Source organism: Tamandua tetradactyla, chromosome 1 (assembly GCF_023851605.1).
Source record: "Tamandua tetradactyla isolate mTamTet1 chromosome 1, mTamTet1.pri, whole genome shotgun sequence".
Classification (NCBI taxonomy): domain Eukaryota; kingdom Metazoa; phylum Chordata; class Mammalia; order Pilosa; family Myrmecophagidae; genus Tamandua; species Tamandua tetradactyla.
Window position 1 is genome coordinate 97,236,397 of NC_135327.1, and position 24,195 is coordinate 97,260,591.

The following is a 24,195-nucleotide window of genomic DNA, read 5'->3' on the forward strand; positions in this document are numbered from 1 at the left end:
CCATAACCTGATAATCCATGCTCTTGACTTTAGTTCACCAAGTTTTTGTATTATAGTTAGTCCATATGATTGAAGTATGATAATATTTGTCTTTTTGCTCCTGACATTTCATTCAACATACAGTCTTTAATGTTCATTCACCTCTTTGCATTCCTCACAACTTCATTCCTTCTTGCTGCCACTCAGTTCTGTTGTGTGTATACACCATAGTTCCCCCTTCCATTCCTCAATTGTACCCTTAGAGCACCTCCATTCATTGTGGATCAGGAACACTGCTGCCAGAAACATCAGTGTGCAAATGTCCATTAGCGTCTGCACACTCAGTTCCTTCAGGTATATACTGAGCAACGGGGTTCCAGGATCATATGGCAAACCCACCCCTAGCCTCCTATGGAACCTGCCCTCCAAGGGGCTGTACCTCTCATTTCCCTACCAATAGTGAATAGGTACGTCTCTTTCTCTGCATTTTCTCAGGCACTTGTTTCTCTCTGTTCATTTTTAAACAGTTTATTCACATATCATACAATCCAACCTAAGTGTATAGACATGCCATTGCCACTATACTCTATCTGAAGACATTTCCTTTTCTACCACAAAGAATCCATACCCTTTCCCATGTCCCCAGCCTGTTGACATTTAGTTTTGGCATAATGCCTTTGTTACATTCAGTGGAAGCATATTACAATGTTATTGTTGACTGTAGACCCTAGCTTGCATTAATTGTACTTTTTCCAATACAACATCTATTTTCAACATCCTGCAATATTGACATTCATTTGTCTTCCCTCATGCAAAAACGTTTTTTAATTTGTATGTTTTATCACCATCATTGTCCACTCCAGGCATTCCTAAAGTATTCTGTATCAGTCTTTATCTCTACCTTTCCTTCTGGTTTCCTATGTGTCCCCAGCCCTCCTCCAGCAACCTCCTCACATCCAGCTCCATTCAGTGGACTTACATTATTGTGCTGCCATGAATTAGTATTGTGCTATTCATTCCTGAATTTTAAAATCAGTCCTGAAAACCACAAAAAAATAGTAAAATACAAAAACAAATTAATGTTTTATAAAACAACAAAAAACCCCACAAAAAATAGTAAAATATAAAAACAAATTAATGTTTTATAAAACAACAAAAAACCCACAAAAATAGTAAAATACAAAAACAAATTAATGTTTTATAAAACAACAAAAAACCCACAAAAAATAGTAAAATACAAAAACAAATTAATGTTTTATAAAACAAAAAAAACACAAAAAATAGTAAAATATAAAAACAAATTAATGTTTTATAAAACAACAAAAAACCCCACAAAAAATAGTAAAATACAAAAACAAATTAATGTTTTATAAAACAAACAAACAAAAAAAACACAAAAAAATAGTAAAATATAAAATCAGTCCTGTTGGACGAGCTGTATTTCTTTAGCACCAAATGCTCAATCTCTACCCTATCTCTATTTCCTGATAATTTGTGTTCTTAAATTCTCCAAGTTCACTTGTTAATGTTAGTTCTTATTAATGAGACCATATAGTATTTGTTTCTGGCTAATCTCACTCAGCATACTGCCCTCAGGGTCCATCCACGTTGTTACATGCTTCATGACTTGATTCTGTCTTACAGTTGTGTAATATTCCATCATATGCATATATGTATATACCACAACTTGTTTAGCCACTCATCTGTTGATGAACATTTGGACTGTTTCCATCTTTTGGCAATCATAAATAATGCTGCTATAAACATTGGTGTGCAAATGTCCATTTGTGTCCTTGAATTCACGGCTAATCTTACTTCCTTTATACCACCAGCCATTTTCCTCCCCTTCCTACCAATGAATTATTTTAAAGCAAAATCCAGATATATCTTTTCATCTCTAAAAAGTAATTTTTAAAAATATTACCATAATACCATTATCACACCAAAAAATTTACCAATTCCTAATAGCATAAAAAAATCTAGTTTGTACCCTATCTTCCCCGGTTGTCTCATTAATGCTTTTTAAAAATAGTTGATTTGTTTAAATCAGGATCCAAACAAGGTCCAAACATGCATTTGATTGATAGTTCTTCTAACTCATTTTAAATTTGTTACCCTCCTTCTCCCCCCACCCCCCACCCCTGCCCTGCTCTTGTCATTTATTTGTTGAAGAAACCTGGTCACTTGTTCTGTAGCTGGCGCTCATCTTGGAGTTGTCTGAATGTTTCCTCATGGTGTTGTTTACTATGTTCCACTCTTCCCTGCATTTCCTATAAACTGGTAGTTAGCTCTAGAGGCATAATCAGATTTTTATTTTCTTGGCAAGATGCCCCATAGAAGGTGCTGCGGAGCCTCCCACTGCTGACATCATCAGGAGCACCTGCTGCCGTGCTGCTTCTTTTTCTCTGAAGTTAGAGAGACTCACGTTGGAAGCTTTCCCTGAGGGCCTTTCATCAAATGGTTTCAGGAGCCACTGATAATACTGCCGATCCCAGTAGGCTTCCCACAAGCACACTTTTCAGAGAGGTCAAGGCATTTCTCTTTTAGTTAACATTAACGGGTAGTTCAGTGGTAGAATTCTCGCCTGCCATGTGTCAGACCAGGGTTCGATTCCCAACCATGTACCTCCCAAAAAATAAAACAATAAAGCAACACTGTTCTGGGAAGTCAAGGACATACTATTCTTTGAAGGGGAAAAAATGGGTGGGTGGGGGTCTTGGTGACCAAAACTGTTTGGGAAATGCTGCATGCCATGGACCCCACTTGCTGCAGATTCCAATGCCTGCTCACATATGAAGCCCCCTGGGAAGTCTTATTGTAAAGAAGCCTGTAAAGAAGAACTTTGCTTAGCTCTGTATTTCCCGGGATTATTTGGCTACAGACATGTTTTTCTTCATAATACCGCCTGCTGTCCTTTGGAATCTACTCTGGAGAATATTGTTTTAGTGTCTTGGTGCCCCAGCACAGGTGGGCAGGAGCCAAGGCAGGGAGGGAATGGCGGGAAGTGTGGGGGAGCTGGGCCGTGTTCTCACCCAACAGTATTCTTGGAACAGGGAAGGTTCCAACACCTCCTTCCCATGCTAACAGACCCGGTTCATGGTGTGTTACTGTTTCCCACGTGAAAGTGGGTAATGGCCAGGTTCACGTCTGTGTTCCCGGGTTACCTGACTCCCCCTCCTTGCCTCTTTTTCTAGTGGTTCCCACCTTGTTCTCTTTAGTCCAGTCACAAAAGTTTCAGCTAAGGTTGGTAGCGGGTTATAATTTTGTTTTAATTTCTCATCTTTGTTTTTTTTTTTTTTTTGCATGGGCAGGCACCAGGAATCGAACCTGGGTCTATGGGATGGCAGGCTAGAATTCTGCCTGCTGAGCCACCGTGGCCCGCCCTCAGCTTGGTTTTTCTTTTTATTTTCTGCATGAAAGAAGAAGATACGGCTCATTGCAGAGAAAAAGGAGCCCTTCCTTAGGGCCATTAAACACACCTCTCCTTTCTCTCAATAGTGGTTGGGTGAGCAGGGGGCAGGCAGTGCCTGGAAACTTCCAGGCAGGTTGGGCCAAGTCTCCTGAAGTCCTGGAACCCGGGGGCCTCCTTGCCTCTGCCTGGCCTGTCTGCTCCCAGAGCCCCTGCCTGGTCACCGTCCCAGCTTTCCATGGGATGAAACCAGCCCTTCCATACCGCCCCTCACCTGCTAGTTGCCTCCAGCCGCCAACTCCCTTTACGGTGATTTGGGGATCTCTTTCATCTCCTTATATAAGCAGCTAATATCAGACCAAGTGACTTCTGTTAACATCTCTTTTTAACCCCCTCTTTTATTTTAGAAGTATCTGGTCCTTTCCAGTTTGGAAACATACTTCACGTATTTGTTTAAATTTTTTTTTTCTTTAAGAATGTCAATGTAATCCCTTTCCTCTCTGATTGCCAGGCCCCACTGCTGCCTACTTAGCAAATCCCATTTCCCTCCTGCCGCTACCTCTTCTTTCTCACCTGTGCCATGTCTTCTCTAGGCCATGTCCCCCAGCTCTGCAGTTATGTGTGAAAGTATCCCGGATATGGGACATTGGGTTCCAGCCTCTCGCCTCTGATTATGTTCCTCTGTCTTTTCTCAATGCCATCTCTGGACCGATTTGGCCCATGGCAGTGTGGATCTCTGCCTTCAGTTCAAACATTTCTATAGAGAGGTTACAGAGCACTTCAGTGTGTTAAAGTATGGGAAGCCCTAGTCATTTCTAATAGACTTTGACATTGTCTCATCTGTTGCCTCGTCCCTGCACCAGTCTGTAAGCCACCCCCTAATTCACAGTCACCCTTAACCATAGGTGAGTAGGCACATGTTTTGTACTGGTCATGTAGGGTGTATGAGATGCTATGTGAAGTTCTCACTGCTTGGTGCCAAGTCCTTTGTGAACTTAATCAGCTTTTTGTTTTTCCTACTAATGGTGGCATGTGCTTCTTCTCTGTTCTATTCTTGACACTCTGGGTGAAGAGAAAGGAGGTGAAATGCTCCTAAGGCCAAAATCATGACCTGCCTCCCCTTTGTGACAGTCTCCAGATGTGGTCTCAGTGCCCAATCCAGGGACTGCCCCAGTGCCCAGTCCAGGGGCTGCCCCAAACACTGAAGGGAGAAGTGTTTCCAGAACAGAAAGAAGTTGTTCACAAGAATGAAAGGACAACTTCAAACATGTTATCAATAATGCATGAAATGACAGCGATGGAGCAACCAGTTCAGGTTATGTTGAGCAACCAGCCAGTCCTGTGTTGAGAAAACCAGTGACGGATGAAACGAGAAAGCACACCTGAGCCAACTTGCCCACCTGCTGAAATAGTCAAATGTGGGTACAAAGTGAGTACTTAATTCTTGCACCTGTTCTGATTCAGCACCTACTGATGGGTGGAATCAAGATTTGGTAGATGCCAGTGCCAGCAGTAGAAGCAGAACATTTCACAGTGACACCACCCTTGTGGTGCCAGGGAAGAGAGCTCATTGGGTCCCTGCCATTAGTTTCCTGAGGCAAGGAAGACTTGGGCTGTCCCTACATTTCAGATTTGCCAATTGCAGATTTTTTTGTGGGGGTGGGGGGAGGGGAGATGGAGGGAAGTGCAGGGTCTGGGAAACGAACCCAGGTCTCCTGCCTGGCAGGCAAGAATTCTACCACCAAGCTACCCTTGCACCACCCCCTAATTGTAGAATTTTAAAGTACATCGATGAGGTTTTGGTTTTACTACTGCTGCTAAAAACATTTTGAGCAACTCACATGACTATATATACAATTTTCATTGATTTAATTACTGCTGAGAAAAGAGGTTTCCAGATTTAGATGCTGTCTTAATTTGCTGAGGCTGCTGTATCAAAGTGCCACAAACTTGGAGGTTTAAAACAACAAGAATTTTTGTCTCATAGTTCTGAGACAAAAGCTAGGGGTCCCAAATCTGTAGATGTTGGCAGGTCTGTCCTTCCAATAGGATGTTTGTAGGGATATAGCGGTGGCTTGCCGCTGTGTCTGACACATGGCCTTCCTCTTTCTGTCTCTCTCCTACTGACTGTGTCTAAATTTCCTCTGTGTGCAGGGACACTGGTCATATCAGTTTGGCCTCATCTTAACTAATAACATCTTCAGAGATCCTGTTTTCCAATGGGAGCTCATTCATGGGATGGGGTTTAGGATTCGAATGTAACTTTTTTGTTCATAATAGGTGCCCAGGAAAGATCCACAGCATCATTACATTTCTCATTTGTTCAAGGCAGAGCCAGCATTGCTCATACCCTTTCTGCAGCCTTTAGTCTATATCCAGTGTTTTTTTTGTTTTTTTAATTTTTTTCTTGTATACTATAGCATATATACAAAGCCAAGAAGTAAAAAAGCAATAGTTCTCAAAGCACTCTTCAACAAGTAGTTACAGGATGGATCCCAGAGTTCACCACAAGCTACCATACCATCCTCTCAGATTCTTCCTTCTAGCTGCTCCAAAACATAGGAGGCTAGAAGGAATAGATATTTTTTTTATCATCACAATAATTCTTTTCTTTTTTGTGAAAAATAACATATATACAAAAAAGTAATAAATTTCAAAGCACAGCACAACAATTAGTTGTAGAACAGATTTTAGAGTTTGGTATGGGTTACAATTCCACAGTTTTAGGTTTTTACTCCTAGCTGCTCTAAGATGCTGGAGACTAAAAGAAATATCAATTTAATGATTCAGCAATCATACTCATTTGTTAAACCCTACCTTCTCTGCATTACTCCATCATTACCTTTGATCTTTCTATCCCACTCTTTAGGGGTGTTTGGGAAATGCCCATTCTAACTTTTTCATGTTGGAAGGGGCTGTCAATAATATGGGGTAGGGTCAATAATATGAAACTAGCTGATATTCTGGAGAGGCTGGTCCCTCTACGTTTCAGGACTTACCTGGTCCAGGGACCCATCTGGAGGTTGTAGGTTTCTGGAAAGTTACTCTAGTGCATGGAACCCTTGTGGAATCTTATACATTGCCCTAGGTGTTCTTTAGGATTGACAGGAATGGTTTTGGTTGGGGTTTGGCAAATTATGATAGGTAGCAATGTTTAACTGAAGCTTGCCTAAGAGTGACCTCCAGAGTAGCCTCTCAACTCTATTTGAACTCTCTCAGCCACTGATATTTTATTAGTTACACTTCTTTCCCCCCTTTTGCACAGGATGTAATTGTTGATCCCACGGTGCCAGGGCCATACATCCAGTGGTTTTAAGGTGACATGTAATTAGCTGACTTATTTTGTAGTGCTCTCTTCATGACTGTGTGTCAGACAGTATCAAAAGAGATCGGCCAGCTGCTGTTTATTTAAATCTTTAGGTTCAGTATCTTGAAGGCTTCCATAAAAGGTACTTGAAGAACTTTTGTTTGCTGATTATGAAAGTGCTTTCAAGTGCTTGTAGGAGAAAACCTTGAAGATCATTGACTCATTTATAGGAGAGGTAGTAAACTATGACCTCTCTGGAATACAGAAAAAAAAAGTGTTCATCTTCTTTAAACAGCTTTTTATTAGAAGAACACATGGCTTAGTTTATAAATAGTAAAGCCTAAAATTTGGCAGCATTTTCAGTTCTCCAGGAACCACAGCTTATTGGTATAAGGGCTGGTTTGTCTCATGGTAAGGTAAAGGTCGGTTATAGAATATTGAGACAGAAAACCCAACTCCAAGTAAGTGTTGACCGAGGGGCTCTAAGACTCAGGGCTGTTATTGACAGATGGAGCCAACTTGGATCCATTTGAATCTTCACCATAGAGTAGGACGATTCTTCTACCTTCCTCACCTCTAGTCCTACTATTCTTTGGCAATCTAGATGATTGAACCTGTTAGGACCTCACCAGGCAGCCTATCTCATGGTCCCTGCCCAGCCCTAATTTTATAAAGTTCCCCTGTAGCCTCTAAACCCTGGACCTGCCCTCTGGAACTGACCAGATGAGTGAATCCCACCTCTGCCAGATAGGTTTTTGTAATATTTGAAGTTAGATCTCCTGTGTCCCCAAATTGGCTCTTTTCCTTCGCTGGGTCGATTCTGTGGATCTGGGATCCTTCTGAGGTAGCTCACAATCAAAGAAGGTGAACATCAAACATCCAAGAGAGAAGAAACAGTACTTTGGCCAAGCAAATAGCTGTGCTCTTGAATAGAAGCCCACGCCCACTATCCCTCTCATTCAGCCATTCCTCCCTGGTAGAGTCTTCAGACCTTTCTCTGTCCTAGAGGTCCCCACTAGATGGGCATCAATTAGCTGATGGTCTAAAATGGAGTGCTAGCTAGGGACTGGAATAGAGCAAGTGTGATCTGCTCGGAGCCCCTTTTTGTCTGGACAATACACTTCTAGATGATTGGGCAAGAAGAGAGAGTCACCTAAGTTTTTTTTTATATAATTTAACATTTCCTGAATATCTGTTACAAATTATTTTCATGATGTAAGTTTTGTAAAATTGTACAACGACTTCAAACAATTTGCATCTGATTTGTGTATTTTTGAGTTATAAATGCCAAAATATAAGGAATTCATTAGCAATCTGTATCTCACCCCCTTCTCCTCAACCTGCACACACACACACACACACATAACTATGAGTGGGGAATTGTTAGGGTCAAGATTTTAGTAGTAGAGATATTGGACTGAGACGCAAAACTCAGCGGTTCCCATTGGAGATACTTTCCTCCCTCCTCTCCGGTGAAAATGTGCTGATCAGCAGGTTGTAACCCTCAGTCCCAGCACCTACCCTGTTGGTTGTCTGTGCATCTGAGTGGTAATGGTCCTTGTCACTGCCACCCCATGGCCCCACTTCCAGACAGAGTCTCCTCATGACTGCTCTTAAAAAATTCTGCCTAGACACTTTTCTTTCTACCCCGAAATGGAAGGACACTCTCTTGAAGAGATAGTGCTCTCAGCCCTCAGTGGACAGTCTGTGGTGGACGAGATCCCAGTTTACCCAGAGGCAGTGGGGTTCACAGCTCCTCAGGGGTTTGGCTGGGAACATTCGCATGACACAACCCTGTGCAATTGTCTTTCCCTTCCTCTTGATCTTGAAAGGAAGCACACAGCTATCAAATTTCCCTACCTTCGTTTTCTTTCTTTTTTGGGGCATTCTCTCCAAAAGGGCAGCTTTCAGGGTCTTAACCATGCTGCCTTAAACCATGGCTTTAATCCCCAAATCCTTCTCTTTTCCCCCCAGAACCCAGTGCTTTTCTTTCAGTGTGACCTCTAGAGCCCTCTACAACATGTGGTTAAATCCAGTGGAGGTTCTCACTGCATTCTGATACCAAATAAAATACACAAACATTAGTGGCTTACAGTGAACTGGGTCAGGGAAATAGGTGAAATGATTTTTTTTTCATGACAATACAAATTTATTGAACTGCTGATGCTAAGTTATACAAAATTGCACCACTTTTAATTAAGGGTTTTAGCTAACATTTGGCCACTTCAAAGTAGTTGTAACATTAGTTTGGTCAATTTAAATACTGTGCTCCCTGTTGGATAGACACACAATCTTTACACCCAAACATTAAAGCATGCAAACAACAAGGCATGAAACAGCAGTAGTTACTGGAACTTACGCCTTGTGACCAGTTATGCATTGTCATGGTCAGGTTCATGTGTCAATTTGGCCAGCTGGTGGTTCCCAGTCATCCAGTTGGGCAAGCGCTGGCTTGTCTGTGGCTGTGAGGACATTTCATTGACTTAAATTATGATTACGTCAGCCGCATCCACAGCTGACTGTGTTTGCAATCAGCTAAGGGGAGTGTCTTCTACAAAGAGTGATACTTGACCTGATCAGAGGAAGGCTTTTAAGGAGGATTCAGAAGAGACAGTCACTCTTCCTGCTTCAGCCGGCCAGACTCTCCTCTGGAGTTCTTCCAGACCCTTCAGCAGAGTCACCAGCTTCATAGCCTGCCCTACAGATTTGGACTCTTCCATCCCCTGGTTGCCCAGCCAGCCTCTCCTGAGAGTTTGCTGCAGAACTTCATTGGGGTTACCAGCTTGTGGCCTGCCCTACAGACCCTGGACTTTACATTCCCATGGTTACGTGAGATGCTTTTATAAATTTTATATCTATGGATATCTCCTGCTGATTCTGTTTCTCTAGATGAACCCCAGCTAATACACACATGATTAAAATTACTTCCCACATCCACAGTACTCATCCACCATTTAGCATCTCAAACCATATGTTACACATGTGAAGCAATCACCAAGAGGCAAAAATACTAAACCTGTATATTTGGTATGGCAAATTCCCTATGCATGAGCAAGCAAAGGAGTCACAGTGAGAATCCACAGCCGCAGAAGCCTGAAAATGATTGACAAAAATTGTTAAATCATTAAAAAATTGTTTGAAAATATACACTTCTTCTTGTAGACTCCCACTGTACACATAACCGTAAACATTGTTCTCTCTGTAAACAGAAAAGGAAACATATAATAAAAGATTTCACAAGTCTGGACATTTCCTTCCTGACAGATATTAGAGGAAATGTCTTTAAGAAATTTTATTGAAGAGACTATCGTAAAGACAAGATCACTGTCTCCATAGGTTATTCAGAAATTTAAAAAGTATATAGCTGCATTAATCAAAAGTACTTAATTTGTACATGATGATGACCTTGAAATTTCTTTTAAAAAATTATAATAAGTTACAAATAACAAAGAAATGAAGTTATCTGGAGCAGTCTACATAGGAACTCTTTGAACTTTTTTTTTATTAAACTAAAATAGTGGTGCTTTTAGGATTTATACTATTGTGCTCTCTAATACAAAGTTTGTGACGTGTTAAAGTATACAGCGCATCATCTTCATACATTTACAACATTGGTGAATGGATGAGGAATGGCTGTTAAGCAGTAATACTGGATGTAGCCTCTGATTTTACCAGTTGCATAGTCTAGGACAGTTATATAAGTAAAAATCTCTCTTGCGGTACTGGAAAATGATTAGAATGTGCAAACTGATGTAATAGCTTTCATCTGCCTCTTAAAGATACAGTCACAGGAAAGTCCATTTTAAGATGTGGGTAGGTTGAATAAAGTTTGAGTGCTGGCACTGTTGAATTGGGCAACAGTTCCTCAGACCTGGCTTAGAGCTACAAGGTATTTGGTATATAAAAGCCGCTGACATGATATCTTTTTGTGGATCTTCCCAGACATGACAACTTTTCTGTTATTTTGCTGTACTAGGTCATAACAAATCTCATTAATATTTATTTTGGATTTTGCAGATGATTCTAAGAATGCACAGTTGTTCCATTGTCTTGTTAGATTTTGACCTTGCTCCTCTCCTACATCTCTTTCATCCTCGAGGTCACACTTATCACCAACCAGAATCATTGGGACATCATCTGTGTCTTTTATTCCAAGAATTTGTTCTCTTAGATCTTGTAAATCATTAAATGGACTGCACTGTGATGTGGTCAACTAACGCAAAGCTTTGTCCACTTTTCATGTCCAAGGCCCTCATTGTTGTAAATTGTTCCACTCCTGCAGTCTCCAGGGTTTCAGCATGTACTGTTGTGCATCAACTTCAACTTGCCTCCTATAAGAATTTTCTATGGTGTGAGCATAATTTTCGACAAAAATGCTTTGAACAAACTGGGCTGTCAGAGCAGACGTTCCGACACCGCCTGAGCCAAGCGCACTAGCTTATACTCACTCATGGTGCGAATTTGTCAAAATCTACAACTTCTCGCGCTGTTCCTGCGTCTCGCACTCGCTCCGGGTTGCCGCTCCCCGTGCGACCACTGTACTGGCGATGTCGCTGCGGCTCCCTCTGAATACACCGAAATGATTATTTTGAAGTGCCCATTTCTCGTAAAAGAAAAATCTTAAGTTAAATTCTGACGATTCGTTTCTTCCGGCAGCTTCAGCTTCTTTTCAGTACATTTCCACCTGAAGTTGGACTGAACTGTTCTGCAACTTTCTGCGGACTGAGAACACCGAATTTCCAGTCTGAGACAATCTCTCCATTAGTTTGTCAAACTCCTCTAGGTTGTCAAAAGGCCTACCAGGTTGGTCTTTACAAAATGTCTTAATTTAGGACAGGGGTAAAAAACTGTGACAAACTTTCGCCTTCTGTGGGTATTTACTCATAAACTCACGTCCTCTCAGCAGCTGTGCTTATTGGCATCTTGTAAATTGATCTTATAAATTTATTTCTCTGCAATCGTGGTCATATTTTGCAAGATTCTCAGCAGGAGGAGAGTAAGGAGCAGTAGGCCTAGTTCCTGACCTGAGGCCAAGGTCAAAACCGCTCCAGACTCTCCCTTTTCCTGAGAACGGGTGTGTGTCATAGGAGCTTTATTCCCAGAAAAGTGGCTCACAGCGCTGCTCTTCAAAAGACCAGGTCAGGTGCAGGGCCCTCTTGAGGAGAGAAGGAGAGAAAATGGGCTAGTGTCTTTCAGCTATGAGGTTGCTGGTACTCACGTTGAAGGAAAAATTCACATTAGTTTAGCCAACATTGTATGCTCTTTCAATTCAACTAAAAAAACATGATGCTGGGTGCTCGGGTAATGGTACAGTGGTAGAATCCTCACCTTCCATGAGAGAGACCCAGGCTCGATTCCCGGACTGTGCACCCAAAACACAAAAACAAAAACAAAAAACCCAAACATGATGCTGCCAGGTAAGAATTTAGAGCCTTATATAATTCACAAGTAGGATGAAATAAAATTGATTGTCTATAAACTGTTTATCAGATTTAGGCTAGTGTTTGGATTATAATATCTGCTCTACGCTTTAAAATGTCCTCTCTCTGGTTATTTCATTATTGACTAGGCAGACAAGGATTTTACTTAATGCAATGAATATGTGTTTACTAGGATTAATTTACTCACCCTTGAGGATTAATTTCATTCCTTCATGATAGCAATTTTTCCTGGGAACTTTTTTTCCCAAAGAGTCACATCCAAACTTTTTAGACTGTTATAAGTACCACAGTACTTTTTGTCTACCTAAATAATTTCTAGTTATTTTTGCCAAACCTGGCTGTTTGTGTTTGCACATACAATTGAGTTTGCCAAATCAATCAGAATTACCTGGGGAGTGTCTTAAAAATTCCAAGTTCTCTGTCCCACCCTCGACCTAGTGAAGCAGGATCTAGGGGGGCTTGGCTTGGGAAGAAGCTTCCCTGTGATATAAGCACAGCAGCCTGGCACCCATTGATAGACCAGGGTTTGAGAACTGATCACTATAGTTTAGTCTTGGGTAATTTTAAAGTAAAGTGTTATCGCTATTAAATGTGGAAATGTTTGTGGCTAATACCGTGTGTCCCTGTTTCTTTTCATCTTCCCACCCACTAGAATTACCCAAGCTTCCCTTCTTACCTTAGAAGTGAACCTCAGAGGGGGCTGACGCGTGAGGGGAGGGAGGTTTGGGGTGAGACCATGTTGTAACTGACTGTAGTTGCAGTGAGAGATGGAGCTAATTATAGCAAGAGAACAGCCACCTGACAAGGTTCTCTCTCCCCATCTTGCTAGCTTGGTCTGGACCAAGCTTTTTGGGTTAGAGTTACTCCATTTATCTGGGTTCTTCATTTGGTCCTGGGTTCATACCCATCAGGGTTCATTTTGCAAATTAGCAAGTCAGAAAACCGACCCACCAAGTTCAGTGATATGAACTTGAACTTGGCCTCCGGACTTGAAGGGTACTGACCCAGGAAGATGGGTGATGGGCAGAGACACAGCTTTCAAACTACGGAGACACAACTGCAACCACCACAATGACAGCAGAGACACCTCCCACCCATCAAAAAACCCACTAATATGTCCTTTCTCTCCCCCTCATGTCAATGAATGGACTTTGCTGTACTCAACAGGGGCCATTTATTTTGAATTAAAAATAAATCTACTGGTGTGATGAAGCACTTTATAAAAATAAATTTATCTAAACAAAAAAACTAATAGATTTATTAGAAAAGCCTGATGTGTTGCACAGAAAGTAAATCACATTTAAAGGCATGCATTTAATAAAGTGCATTTTGGGGCACACGTGGCAAATTCCATCCAAAAAAAAGGCATATGATAAAGCATAAACCCTCTTCTCATCCTTTCTAGATTCTGTTCCTAGAAACACACAGACCAGTCTCTAGGACTTGAGACTGTTACTTGAAAAATATTTTACAGTTATGTCATATGCCAACACATACATGTTTAGGCATCCCCTTAAAAAACAAGTTGTTTCCAGTCTTTTTGCTATTATAAAAAATTCTCTAATGAACATGTACATGTACACCTATATATACATATGCTATGTGTCTGTGAACCCATAGGGCAGGGTATCTGGAGGATAACTTTCTGGTAGTGAAATTATTGGCTCAAAGGGTTTGTGCACCCAGTATTGATAGAGGTCTGAAGTATAGGACACCTTTCCTTGTAAGGGAGCTGTCTTACTGAATGATCTTATTGTTTCTAAGAGTGTTTCTGTTCATTTGTCTTTCAAGTTATGTAATACAAATCTGCAAATATGGATGATTTTTCCTCTTTCTTTTCAATTTTTCACACCTCATGTCTTTCTTTTGCACTTACTATGCTAGACAACAGCATAACAATGGACTTTTTTCTGAGCTTCTATTATTTCCCGATTAAGCATGAGGATGAAAAAAAATTCTTAAAATTTTTTTAGATATCAAGAATGGATGTTAAGTTTTATCGAATGCTTTTTCAGAATTTTTACAAATTATTTTTATGAAGAAGAATTTAATTAGGTTGTTTAGGAAGTCCAAGACTTCTTATAGTCCTGAATCTATAAAAAATAGTGTAGTTGCAACATTACTTGTAATACCAGAAAAAGAAAAAAAAACCTAGAAACTATGAAATGTCTTCCAATAGAAAAATAGTTAAAAAAAAAAAAAGTATGGTACTTTCATATAGTGGGAAACTAAGCAGCTTGTGATCATTAGATTCAGTTGTTGACTTGGCCAGGTAAAAGTGCCTAGATCTATTGCTGTGGACATGAGCCAATGTCGTGTGACCCTCAGCTGTCACTGACTACACCTGCAGTCGGCTAGGAGGCGTGCCTGCTGCAATGAATGATGTTTGATTTAATTGGCTTGTGCTTAAATGAGAGAGCTCAACGTAGCACAACCCAAGCAGCTCAGCATACCTCATCTCAGCACTCATAGCTCAACCCAGGCCTTTGGAGATGCAGAAAGGAATCACCCCGGGGAAAGTTGTTGGAACCCAGAGGCCTGGAGAGAAGGCCAGCAGAGATTGTCCTCTGCCTTCCCATGTAAGAAAGTATCTTGGTTGAAAGTTAACTGTCTTTCCTCTGAAGAACTAATGAAATAAATCCCCTTTTATTAAAGCCAATCCATTTCTGGCGTGTTGTATTCTGGCAGCTAGAAAACTAGAACACAGCTCTTTGAAAAATAATGAAGTATCCCTCTGGGAAATTTCTGTTATTCTCTCAAGCGCCAGGGACTCCCAATTTAATAAGCCAAGTCCTTTTTCTTGAGGCTGGACCTAATGAAACTTATTTCTATAATGGTAAATTAAGCCTACTTACAAACACACCTAACAGTCACACCAGTGACCCTTTTGTTGCTCAGCTGTGACCTCTCTCTAAGCCATACTCTGCAAATATATGTATTACCCGCTCCCCACCACCACCACCACATGGGACATGACATTCAGGGGTGCAAATCCCCTTGGCAACATGGGACATGATTCCCAGGGATGAGCCTGGCCCTGGTATCATGGCATAGAGAATGCCTGCTTGACCAAAAGGGGGAAAAGAAATGTAACAAAATAAGGTTTCAGTGGCTAAGAGATTTCAAATAGAGATGAAAGGTCATTCTGGAGGTTACTCTTACATAAGCCTCAGCCAGGTATTGCAAATTGCCAAGCCCCAACCAACAGTATTCCTGAAAACCCTAAAGAATACCAAAGGCTCAATGTGAGATTCTACAAACATTTTATTTACATTTATTTTTCAAAAACTTAAAACCTCCAGATTGTTCTTATGGCAGTTAAGCCCTGAAACTTACACTGTCTCCCAGAACATCAACCAATTGCATTCTTTTACCCTATAAGGTTGATACCCCTTTTCAGTATAAAGAAGTTAGAATGGTCATTGCCCAAATATCCCTGAAGATTGAGAGAATGATCAAATGAGAAGGAGGAGTTGTAATAGAGAAGTTAGGATTTAACAATGGATTCTGACTATTGAATCATCATATAGACATTTCTTTTTAGTTTCTAGTTTATTAGAACAACCAGAAGGAAATACCTGAAACTGTGACAATGTAACCCATACTATACTTTGAAATTTGCTCTATAGCTATCTGTTGGACTGTACTTTGAAATTTATCATTTTTCTGTATATATGTTATATTTCACAATAAAAAAGTTAAAAAAAATTAAAAAGTGTAAAAAAAATTTTCAAATTAGTTGAGTAGATTTGTATATGCCAAAAAGGATCAACCTCTGAGATCTATTTTCAAGTAAAAATAGCATGTGCAATATAGTGTATTCTTACCTGTGTAAAAAATGGAAAGGGACATGACCATGTAAATATGCATATATATGCAAAGAAAAATTCTGGAAGGACACAAAAGAAATTAATAGTCTTTGCTTCTTAATGAAGAATAGAAATCTGGGGATCTGTGATAATATACTGTTTTAGTTTCTTAGGCTGCTGAGAGCAGATACCGTGGCATGTGTAGGCTTTAACGATGGGAATTTATTTGCTTACAAGCTTACAGTTTTGAGGCTTTGAAAAAAGACCAAATCTAGACATCATCAAGGTGATGCTTTCTTCCTGAAGGCTGCCTGAGATCCTTGACTCCTCTCCCAGGTGGCAAAGCACATGGCTGTGTCTGCTGGTCTCTCCCTTCTCTTCCTGGTTTTGTTGTTTCAACTTCTTGCTTCTGTGGCTTTCTCTTTTTGTATTCATTCAGTTTATAAAGGACCCAGTCAGAGGATTAAGACCTGTCCTGATTGAGATGGGTCACACCTTAACTTGTAGTAGCCTCATCAAAAGATTCTACTTACGATGGGTTCACACCCACAGGAATGGGTTAGCTTTAAGAACACGCTTTTCTGGGGTACATACAGTTTCAAACCACTTCATATGCTGTTAGATTTTTTTTTTTTTTACCACATGAGTTTATTTCTTTTCTAAAGGAAAAAAAAAGAATAATTAAAAGTAATGATTAAAGTTATTTTAAAAGAAACCATTAAACTATGTTTAAATGCTAGTGGCTAACAGGGAAAAGACAAATAATGTTATACATAGCTAAGATGGGTAAAATTTGTCCTTGTAGAGCTTTTTTTGGTGGATGCCTGAGGTAAGAAACCCACTCCTCTTGCTCTCATTCTGGCTCTATGATGCAGCATGAGCTTCTGGACTCTTCAGCAGGACCCACACCTCTCTGCCGTGGGAGCGTAGCCCAGCTGAACTGGCCTCACTCTTGCATCTGGGGGAGGTTTCATAGTCATTCTTCCTTCAATAGAGGGTCCACCACCAATCTTTTTTTTTTTAATTTTTTAATTAATAAGAAAAATTACAGGAAAGAAACACAAACATTCTTAATATGTGATCATTCCATTCTACATATATAATCAGTAATTCACAATATCATCACATAGTTGCATATTCATCATCATGATCATTTCTTAGAACATTTACATCAATTCAGAAAAAGAAATAAAAAGACAACAGAAAAATAAAATGAAAACAGAAAAAAAAATTATACACACCATACCCCTTACTCCTCCCTTTCATTGATCACTAGCATTTCAAACTAAATTTATTTTAACATTTGTTCCCCCTATTATTTATTTTTATTCCATATGTTCTACTCATCTCTTGACAAGGTAGATAAAAGGAGCATCAGACACAAGGTTTTCACAATCACACAGTCACATTGTGAAAGCTGTATCATTATTCAATCATCATCAAGAAACATGGCTATTGGAACACAGCTCTACATTTTCAGGTAGTTCCCTCCAGCCTCTCCACTACATCTTGAACAACAAGGTGATATCTATTTAATGCGTAAGAATAACCTCCAGGATAACCTCTCGACTCTGTTCGGAATCTCTCAGCCATTGACACTTTGTCTCATTTCATTCTTCCCCCTTTTGGTCAGGAGGGTTTTCTCAATCCCTTGATGCTGAGTCTCAGCTCATTCTAGGAATTCTGTCCCACATTGCCAGGAAGGTCCACACCCCTGGGAGTCATGTCCCATGTAGACAGGGGGAGGGTGGTGAGTTTGCTTGTTATGTTGGCTGGAGAGAGAGGCCACATCTGAGCAACAAATAGAGGTTCTCTTGGGGGTGACTCTTAGGCCTAATTTTAAGTAGTCTTGACCTATCCTTTGTTGGGTTAAGTTTCATATGAACAAACCCCAAGACTGGGGGCTCAGCCTATAGCTTTGGTTGTCCACACTACTTGTGAGAATGTCAAAAATTCAACTTGGGGGGGTTGAATTTTTCCCCCGTTCTCACCGTTTCCCAAAGGGGACTTTGCAAATACTTTTCTACTCACTATCGCTTCTCGGCCTTTGGCTAAGATCAAGTGTAGTATCTGTTCTTATCAGTTTAATATCTGATACATCCTCTATCTGAGGACAATATATTAAATGGATTTTTGGAGTTAGGAGATGGAATAGGAGCTTGCTCCGTCTACTCCACGCATCGACCTGGTATTGCAGTACTTCCAGGAACGGTGCACCCCTCTCTCGGGGGAAAAATAAATGTATAAAAAATAAAAAAAAAAAATACTTTTCCACTCACTGATCAAATCACTCTGGGATTTATTGGGGCATCACTCTGGACAAACCAAAAAAATCTCATGTCCTACCCAAGGTTCCATGTACTTATGTTGTTCAACCAAGCTATCTACATAAGTTATATTTGGAAATACACTAGTCAAAATAGAAATTTTGCACCAGATAAACATTTTTTGCTTTAGTCTCACACATAAGTTGAAATTTTAAAATACTAATTACCATCTATTTTCAGCACCCTGCAGTAATGACATTCCTTTGTTCTTCCTCATGCAAAAACATTTTTTAAATTTGTACATTTAGTCACTGTCATTATACACTCTAGGCAATCCTAGATTATACCATCTCAAACTTTATCGTCTGTCTTTCTTTCTGATTTCATTTGTGCCCCCTGCCCTCCTCCCTCTATCATTCTTACATTCAGCTTCATTCAGTGTTTTAATGTAATTGTATTACAGTTAGGTAGTATTGTGCTGTCCATTTCTGAGTTTTTGCATTCAGTCCTGTTGCACAATCTGTATCACTTCAGCTCCAATTACCCAATATCTTACTCGATTTCTATCTCCTGATGGTCTCTGTTACCAATGAAATTCTCCAAGTTTATTCACTAATGTCAGTTCATATCAGTGAGACCATACGGTATTTGTCCTTTTGTTTCTGGCTAATCTCACTCAGCATAATGTCCTTAAGGTCCGTCCATGTTATTACATACTTCATAACTTTGTTCTGTTTTACAGCTGCATATATTCCATCTTATGTATATACCACAGTTTGTTTAGCCACCTGTCTGTTGATGGACATTTTGGCTGTTTCCATCTCTTGTTAATTATAAATAATGCTGCTATAAACATTGATGTGCAAATGTCCATTTGTGTCCTTGCTCTCATGTTCTTTGAGTAGAGACAGCATATAGATGGGTCCTGTTCCCTAATCCACCCTGCCAGTCCCTGTCTCCTGATGGGGAAGCTTAATCCATCAACATTCAATGTTATTACTGCCTGGGCAGTACCCTCCTTTACCATTTTGCCTTTTGGCTTTTATATGTCCTTCTAATTTTCCTTCTTTTTACCTTTACTCATAGTCTTCCTTTCTATACTCTTTTCCACACCTCTCTCTTCTGCCTTCGTATCTGTCTCTAGTGCACCCTTTAGTATTTCTTACAGAGCTGGTCTCTTAGTCACAAATTCTCTCAGTGATTTTTTGTCTGAAAATGTTTTAATTGCTCCCTCATTTTTGAAGGACAGTTTTGCTGGGTATAGAATTCTTGGGTGGCAGTTTTTCTCTTTTAATAATTTAAATATATCATCCCACTGTCTTCTGGCCTCCATGGTTTCTGTTGAGAAATCTACACATAGTCTTATTGGGCTTCCCTTGTATGTGATGGATTGTTTTTCTCTTGCTGCTTTCAAGATTCTCTCTTTCTCTTTCTGATTGTACTAATCAGAAAGATTAGTAATTGTACTAATTAGTACAATTAGTAATTGTACTAATCTTTCTGATTAGTAAATGTCTTGGAGTACGTCTATTTGGATCTATTCTCTTTGGGGTACACTGTACTTCTTGGACTTGTAATTTTAAGTCTTTCATAAGAGTTGGGAAATTTTCAGTGATAATTTCCTCCATTAGTTTTTCTCCTCCTTTTCCCTTCTCTTCTCCTTCTGGGACACCCACAACACGTATATTCATGCGCTTCATATTTTCCTTCAATTCCCTGAGCCCCTGCTCATATTTTTCCATTTTTTCCACTATATTTTCTTTTTCTTGTCAGATTTTAGATGTTCCATCCTCCAGTTCACTAATCCTATGTTCTGCTCCTCAAAAACTACCATTGTAGGTTTCCATTGTTTTTTCATCTCTTCTACCATGCCTTTCATTCCCATAAGTTCTGTGATTTGTTTTTTCAGACTTTCGATTTCTTCTTATTGTTCATTCCTTGCCTTCTTTATATCCTCCCTCAATTCATTGATTTGGTTTTTGATGAGGTTTTCCATGTCTGTTCGTATACTCTGAATTAATTGTTTCAGCTCCTGTATCTCATTTGAATTGTTGGCTTGTTCCTTTGACTGGGCCGTATCTTCAATTTCCTGGTGTGATTTGTTATTTTTTGTTGGCATCTAGACATTTAATTACCTTAATTAGTTTATCCTGGAGATTGCTTTCACTTCTTTTACCTAGGGTTTTCTTGCTGGATGAATTTGTTGTCTGTCTCTTCAGTTTAGCTTTTTCCAGACCTCTAGCTTAGGTTTTGTTTAACAGAGGAGAATTTTTCAGTTCTTGTTTTCTTGTTTCTTGCCCTGCTTGTATGGTGCCTTTTTCCCCCCACCCTGAGGAGGGTCTATGTAGGTATTATAGACCCCAGCCGGATTTTCCCAGACCAAATTGGCCTCCTATCAGGAGGAAACAGTCACCTGCATTGGTTTTCCCTGAGGGTGAGACCCAGCAGGTTGACAGACTTTCCTGTGAAGTCTCTGGACTCTGTTTTTTTTTATCCTGCCCAGTATGTGGTGCTTGTCTGCCTGCAGGTCCCACCACCATACAATGATGCAGTATCTTTAAATTTGGCAGACTCTCCCTGCTGGGGGCATGGTGGAGACAGAGGAGAGGTTGTAGGCTGGTTTTAATAGCTTCAAATTACCAAGACCTGGTGTCTGAATTCCTTGAGGGAGGGATTCCACCTGAGTTGGGCTTCACCCCTCCCCTGGGGAAGGCACAGTCTCCAGACAAGCCCTGAAAAAGCTTGTTTCTGCCTATGCCTGGGGCAGTTGCAGCCTGAGAAGTCCTGCTGCTGAATCCAGAGGCAGTCAAGCCTTTGTAGAAACACAGCCACAAAAACCTCTGTTTCCTTTTTTTTCTCTTTTTCCTTCAGCCCTGCCCCCTTGGCACTGAGGCAAAAATGAGCGACCTCCGCTTTAACCAGGTTTACCTGAGCTGGGGGCCTATTTTTAGTAGTCAGAATTTGTTGATTAATGCCACAATTGGTGTTTGGTTGGGCTTAGCCTCTGCTACTGTTAAAGTCTCTTTCCTTTCCCCTCTGGGAAGCAGCCTGTGGGGGAGGGGACCCAGCTGGTGCGGCTTGGGGAACTCACGGTTCTGGGGAGGTTCGCAGCCAGTCCAGCTGGTCCAGACTGGGGTACACTGTGTCCAGTCACTGATGTGGGCCCAGGAGCTGTTCTGTACTGTTTCTGGTTATTTAGTAGTTGTTCTGGAGGACAAACTAAAACGTACACATTGCTAAGCCACCATCTTGGCCCTGATCCACCGCCAATCTTAATGGCAAATGGAAGCCTCCTTGGCCTTGTGCTAATAGGGACACTTTCAGCTTGGACGACCAACAACAGGAGAATGATTTAATAAATTAAGGCCCACAAGATGATGACGTGCTTTTATTGAAAATTTTAATTATAAAAACTTGTAATGGTGGGAAAATGCCTGCACAGAACGGATCCAATATACACTATGATTTTAACTTTGCAAAAATAAAAAGGTGGTAGATTGATAAGGACTGAAGAGGGGTTGGTAGAGTGATGGATTTACCTCAAATATCTTTTTTAGCATTGGCATTACATGAGGGTATTTTGTTAAAAAAACAAAAAGAGTAATGAAAGAAATCATTTTGAGATCCTGATATGAAAAAAAAGAAATATATGTTCTTTTTTCCCTTTAATTTCCTATATAGGGAAGGGAAGAACTCAGGCTCAAAATCACAAGTAGCAGTAGCTAAGAAATTCACAATAGCACCACTATTCATGGAAGACTTCATATGTGTACCACCAAAGTCAATTAATTGAGCTTCTGTCATGGCAAGGCTGGACACAGCTCTGAGTATGAATCTCTCCCATTAAGGAGATAATCTGCTTTGGAGCTTCCCAATAAATGGCTGCCACCACTGTTATAGCTTCTATCAGTGTGACTGCTCCTGGGCTCATTTATCATTTGCAAGTGATCTGTCTCACCACTTCTTGATACAAGACCCGACTGTTCTCTCAGTTGATGTAAATTCTTTTTTTTGCAGGCAGACAATTGTGTACAACTTAGGGAAAGCTTTAGAAAACGTTCCCTGAATGTCCAGAGAGCTTTGGCTCTTGGAAATCTGATTGGTCACCTTTGTTGGAAAACAATATCTGCCTGCTTTCATTCCCCTACATAGTTTATCTTTCAGCTAATATGCTAAATAGCACTGGTAACTGCTCATTAATTACCAGATATGTCAGGCAAGACCCAGTTTTCCTGAAATTCTTTCTTCCAGTTCTAAAAAAAAGGAGGGATGCCCAGAAGTTAGTATATTTCTCTTCTTTCCAAGCTATATCTTTATCTATATAGGTAGATAAAGGCACTAGCACCTTTTTGGCTGGTGATAAGCTGTTTTGCCACTTCGCTGACTATTTCTGGATGCTGGTTTCAATTAGAATATGTCCTCTCTCCTTCCTATACTGTGTCCTTTGGACTAAATCACAGGGAAGGTGGTTTTCAAAAAATTACACTTGAGAACTTTCTACTTTAGCCAGTTTAAGGAATGATCAGATAAGGGAGAGAAGTCCCCATCACTGGTACTTTGTGAATTTAGAGCTAAGAAATTTCTTATATTTAGGAAAAAGTAAAAACATGAAGTTTAAACTGGGAGAAGGACAGGGGTTTGGAAAAATGTGCTATGTTAAAGGACATGTTTCTGCAACCAGTTCTTAGTCACACAATCAATCTTAGTCAAAAGCAGAGCATAGCAATGGAAAGGAATGGACAAATAACAAGGAATGATGGACAGGAAATATCTTAGTAAAAAGAGCAAAGATTGTCAAGTAATTAAAATGTATAACTAGATAGACTTCCTTGCCAACCCCCTATTTGGGATTTAAAGAATCTGATCTTTCTGGGGTTTTTTTCTCTTGGAAGAAAGGGATTATAAAATGTTGGGGATTGAATCATGTCCTCCACAGAAAGCGTGCTCAGATATCAGCCCCTGGTCCTGTGGGTGTGAACACATTTGTGAATAAGACTTTTGAAGATGTTATTAGTTAAGGTGAACCCAAACTGCATGGTGGTGCACCTTACTCCAATATGGCTGAAATATTTATAAGCAAAGGCAATTGGGCATGGAAAGAAAGAAGCACCAGGAGAGGCAAAAAGTTGGAAGTCAGTGAAAGGGTAGAGACATGGACTCTAGGCTGTGGGAAACCAAAAACTGGCCTGCGAGGGGAGTGGCCTCCCTTGGCCCATTAGGAACATGGAACACTGGGGACCCATTATCAGAGCTGTGCCAAGGACCAGGAAGGCACTTGGCTGCTACAGTGACCACCTTTAAGCGCCCAAGAAGTTGGGGACTAACAGTGGACCCATATCTGCTCAAAAGCCATTGCCTCCCGTCAGAAATGGACAAAGTCAGCAGGGAGCTGGACTTCGGCTTACTTCTACCTTCTGGATTATAGGGAATCACTGGAATCTATTTTGCATGCAGAACCCTAGTATAAAGGAAACTTAGAAATGATGTTTTAAGCCTTGCAGCCTCTGCAGAAAGGAAGGCACATTGGAAAAGACCAGGGGGTGTAAGGGCTCACTGTATGGTAAATGTTTAATAACTCTTTGCTACTCTGGGTTCCTACTGTTGAAAGACTTGGTTTCATCTTTTTTTTGATTCTGTGAGCTACTTGTTGAAGAGCAACTCAGTACCCCACAAAAGACATGCTCAAATCTTAAGCCACATTCTTGCTGGTATAAACCTGTGTGTAAATGGGATTTTCAAAGATCTTATTATTAGTTGAGGTGTGACCAAAATGAATCAGGGTGAGCCTTAATACATTTGACTGTAGACCTTAGAAAGAGATGAAATTTGAATGCAGTTAGAAATAAGAAGTCGAAAACAGAAACCAGAGGAAGTAGTAGACAGAAGTCAGAAAAAGCCAGAGAGAGAGAGACAGAGAGCGCCACGTGACAGAGGACAGCCAGCACCAGAGCACTCCCGACCCTGGGAGAAAGCGGGGCCTTGC

General features: G+C 40.4%; 1 non-coding gene and 1 pseudogene across 1 annotated transcript; one reads left to right on the forward strand and one right to left on the reverse strand.

Moving 5' to 3' along the window:
* Nucleotides 1-10,560: 10,560 nt before the first annotated feature.
* LOC143681052 (ras-related protein Rap-1b pseudogene) lies at nt 10,561-11,147 on the reverse strand (annotated as a pseudogene).
* A 6,830-nt stretch (nt 11,148-17,977) lies between these two features.
* Nucleotides 17,978-18,167, forward strand: LOC143653695 (U2 spliceosomal RNA). Its single transcript, XR_013161483.1, has one exon. It is a non-coding gene; the product is annotated as a U2 spliceosomal RNA (small nuclear RNA).
* The last annotated feature ends 6,028 nt before the right edge of the window (nt 18,168-24,195 follow it).